Genomic DNA, 4,931 nt, shown 5'->3' with positions numbered 1-4,931 from the left:
TGAACTCTGGGAGATGGTGATGGACAGGGAGGCCTGGCGTGCTGCAATTCATGGGGTCGCAAAGAGTTGGACACGACTGAGTGACTGAACTGAACTGAACTGAACTGAATCGCTAAATCACGTCCAACTCTAACATTTTGTGACATGGTAATGTTTAGGACACCAGTTTGGGAAATTCTAGCTTAGGTCTTTAAATAAGGACATTTAATTTTAAGTTAATTATTACAACTAATAGCTTTCATACTACTCTTTTAGTCTAATTCTGTGCCATTGGCTACTTTAAAGCTTTTAAAAACATGCTTAACCAAATTCTTCACATTATCAAATCTAAGAATAAAATTTCCCTGCATTCCACTCCTCCCTCCCTATATTTGAAGTTTTAATATGTGAAATATGTGATTCTAGACCAATTTTTTTCAATAAATTGTTCTGTATGATACATCTTCTAGTTTAATGGTTTTTACTATTTTGTACTTGTGCATATCTTTTTGCTTGTTTGAATGAGAAATGAACATCTTGTGAGTTGCTCCCGGGAAGAAAATCTACAGCCAATAATAAAGAAGCTAAATCACACTTGTGAAAGTTTAGGGAATCCAGAGAGATAATCAGAGAATGGAGCTTAGACTTTGTTGAAATACCTCTACTCCGTTGCCAGACTGTTAGTACTAAGGATTGAGATGAGGAAACAGCTGGAACTGCTCAGTAATTGTGGCTGGGGGCGGGGTGTGGCATGGGGGTGAGGGGGCATACAGTGTTGGGATTGACCACTCAAAGGCACTTGGCTTTATCTCTTAAAGTGAAGTAGGAAAAAAAAAAGAAAAAAAAAAAAAAATAAAGTGAAGTAGGAGCAAAGGGCTATCTCCCCATCCACAACACGCGAAGACTTGTCAGCCAATATTTACTCTGAATACAGAAGCCACACTTAGAAATTGCAGTTAGGAATGCATACTATTAATACATTACATGCTGAAACTCAATCCAAATGCTGCTGATATTTCAAGGTCAGCTGCTCACCTCTCACTGTTTTCTAAGATTCAACAAAAATGTCTCCGTTCTCAAATAAAGCTCTGTCAAGGCTCAGCCTCATAGAGAGGAAGATGGAGCTATTCCAAAAGGAATAACCAAACCGCCCTGTTCCCGGGCTGGTGCTTCCAGTTCTTGGGGAAAGATTCTTTGCTCTATCCCGATAGTTTCCTATATGGAGAGAGACTTAACTTGAGCTGGGGAGCCTGCCTCAGGACAGAGATCCACCATAGCTAAGCTTAAGACTATATGTCATCATGGCTTATGGAGGAAACTTGGGAGAAAATTTTCTTTCCCAGTTTGTGAAGACTTCCTAGGGGAAAAATAGGACAAGATAACTTGTTCACATATTAATTTTTAAATTAATACACTTTACTTTTTATATGAGAAATTTTCTGTTTCTCATATTGAATTTTCTTTATGATGATATGACAATAAGTTATGATCAAGTCTAAGGAGCCTAACCCAGACCTTGCATACACAAAGACCTCAATAAATATCATTGACTGATTTTCTAGACTTTCTTAAAGGCTACCTTTAAAGAATTAACTGTTAAAAGTTTGATGTCAACCTTACATGTGAAACTGTTTTCTCTGGAATTTGTGATCTGCCAGACTTAAGTTTTGCTCCACAGGGATATGATTAACCATCAAGTTCTATTAGGAGCTTGTACCAAATTAGTCTATTATATTCAAATGGAGGCCTGATTTGCCACTTCCATACCACATACCACTCTTCTCTTGACATCATGTCAATACTAATCTTCCTATATGCTTTCTTTAACTCAGTTAGGCCCTGGGCTGACATTAGCATAATTGACCTAGAAATTATAGATAATAGAAGCAAGAAAAGGTTTTAACAGGCTGCTGCTGCTAAGTCTCTTCAGTTGTGTCCGATTTTGTGTGACCCCATAGACAGCAGCCAGGCTCCCCCGTCCCTGGGATTTTCCAGGCAAGAACATTGGAGTGGGTTGCCATTTCCTTCTCCAATGCATGAAAGTGAAAAATGAAAGTGAAGTTGCTCAGTCGTGTCTGACTTCCAGTGACCCCATGGACTGCAGCCTACCAGGCTCCTCCATCCATGGGATTTTCCAGGCAAGAGTACTGGAGTGGGGTGCCATCACCTTCCCAGTTTAACAGGCTAGACAGTATTATTTAGTCTTTTTCCACAATGCCCTTTTTATTACTGTTATTTCACTCTCTTTAATCTATTTACCTCCCCTTGTTGAAGCAGTGAGGCCTAAGAGACTGCTATGAAGCTCCCTTTTCCTCAAAGACGAGCCTCCTTAAGATGTCATCAGTCTTGACAACAAACTTCAAGGTCAGTTCCTTACTAATTTAATGTTGCGAAGAGAAATAGGAGACTAGGTTAAATGCCCTTCCCAGACTAATCAAGAGGACAACTGTGGTCCGAACTTTTGTCCTCTGGCTCCCAGCTAAATCAGCTAGAAAAACAGTGCGTTCCTCCACCACACCCTTGCTGGGACTGCTACCAGGACCCCTCAAAAGGTGTAATATAGTGTTCTAATTGTGGGCCTGTATTTTAACTATAAAAAATGTGAAACCACACTACTTCTCAGATGGGACCTGAACCCAGATGCACCTCAGACTGGGACTTGAACTCATGATCTCTGACTTAGAAGAGGACTTAATCCCACTGTCTTTTAATTGAAACTGCTCACCTGGGGTCAGGACTTACTGAAGCCCAGGTTCTTTTGTCTCATTACAGAAAGAATTCAGCATGAGCCAAAGTGGCAGGCGAAGAGTGAATGTATTAGCATTGAATGCTTAGGAGAGACTTAAGCAAGCCAGTAAGGGAACATAGCCCTGAGAACAAAGAGGGCTACACTTTTATAATCACAGAAAAAGAAGGGAGGGGGAGAAGACCACCTCCTTCCTCATTCTTGGTTAAACGTCAATGCTAATATTGTTAGTTCCTCCTTTTGGCCCTATGTGGTCTAACTGGGACTGCGACGGTTCTATTTAAATCACATGTATATTAGCAAGAGTGTGGTAACATATACTAAACTATGGCAATTCATCTCAGGTTTCAGTGTAGTGTCCCCTTTTACCTAGTTTCTTACCCCTTTCACCTATATTCCTGACTTGGCTACATGCAGAAATGCTATTCTTCAAAGACCATTAATTCCCTGACTTTGTGGAATAAGATTCAGACTCTATATCTACTGTCTTGTATATTAACTATCAGGGTTTTTGGCTTGAATGTGGTGCTTGAATCTTCCTGGTCTTTCTTCAAGGTAGAGTAGATTGTTGCTAGGTTACTGGATTCTTTTCTTGAGTGGTCATTAGCCTACAACAGTCTCGCAAACTCCCTTAAAATTCCCTTTCCATCTTTAATTCCCTATTGGGATTTCTAAACTATTTAATTATCCTACTCTATCCCTATCAAATAGGCATGCTTATCCCTTTTAGGTGACCATTCACTGGGCCTCGATCTTTCAACTTAACTACTAGGGTTTACATCAGGATTGAATCCCGGGCACTGCATGGAATTACAAGAATAAATACCTTTTGATTGGAAGCTTTCAATCAGCCTTAATGTTGAAAACTCAGAAAGCACACTTCTTGCCATAGGTGGAGCAGGATAACCTAGTTAATGAACATGGAGCCTGTTCTACTGGCGTATATGCCCCTCTGGCTCTAGTCCCATCAAATCTTAGCAACTATCCAAGGTCAAGTTTTGTCAACATTTAGATGGAAGTCATCCAGAGAACAGCCCAGGTGTGGCAGGAGATATGCTGATGATTCAGTAGTTGACATTATCCCTTCTGAGTCAATAATTAATCCCAGCATGCTATTATTGGCATTCTGAAGACTTCTGTAATTTGCATGGCTTAAAAATTAGACTCAGTAGAAACTATTGTTGGTAACAGTAGTCAAGAGAAAACACCAAGCCTGGGTATAACTACATTTCAGAACTAATTGACTACATAAGTTTTCTCAAGATCTTCAGGATTTTCTGTAGAGAAATTTTTTGCCTTAATTTAACCATAAATTTATAATTTCCTAGGAAAAATTACTGTGGACAAGAGAGCCATGAAGTAGCATCTTGACAGAGTTGTGGGAATAGTTTTCTCATGCCAGAGAATTGCTTGAGTTTCCCGATAAAAGATGGCCCTCTGTGAGTTGCTTGCAATTGAGCAGTGAGACTACAGAGACCCTTCTCTTCAGGAAAACGTATGTATTTGAAGAAACAGTAGCTGAAATACTTATGCCTTTTTATTCTAGTCATTTTCACTTATATTAAGAATGTAGATACTTAAGTGTCATATCTTCCTTCCATTGAACCATAACATCCTGATATTTAGGAGCAACAGTCTCACTACTCCTCTTACATAAGGGATTAACAGGACAGCTATACTGAGTAAACAACAGTACATGCAGCCTGGGTTTCTTCCTGGTTCATAGTCCAGATGATACATTCTAGGTTAACATGTTTATGATGGTAAAATGTTCAAGCAGCTTAAGAAAATCACTTTCAATAAAGATTTCTGAGGAAAAGAGACTAACCTAAAGGAAGCATGCTGCTGCTGCTGCTAAGTCACTTCAGTCGTGTCCGACTCTGTGTGACCCCATAGATGGCAGCCCACCAGGCTCCTCTGTCCCTGGGATTCTCCAGGCAAGAACACTGGAGTGGGTTGCCATTTCCTTCTCCAATGTATGAAAGTGAAAAGTGAAAGTGAAGTCTCTCAGTCTTGTCCGACCCTCAGCAACCCCATGGACTGTAGCCTTCCAGGCTCCTCTGTCCATGGAATTTTCCAGGCAAGAGTACTGGAGTGGGGTGCCATTGCCTTCTCCAAAAGGAAGTGTAAGGAGGTGTAATTGATCCAGACATATTGACTCTACCAAGAAATATTTTTTTATGAAAGGCCACAGTTAGAACTGGAC

Source organism: Bison bison, unplaced genomic scaffold (genome assembly GCF_000754665.1).
Source record: "Bison bison bison isolate TAMUID 2011002044 unplaced genomic scaffold, Bison_UMD1.0 scf7180017864491, whole genome shotgun sequence".
NCBI lineage: Eukaryota > Metazoa > Chordata > Mammalia > Artiodactyla > Bovidae > Bison > Bison bison.
Note: the sequence above shows the minus strand (reverse complement) of the source record.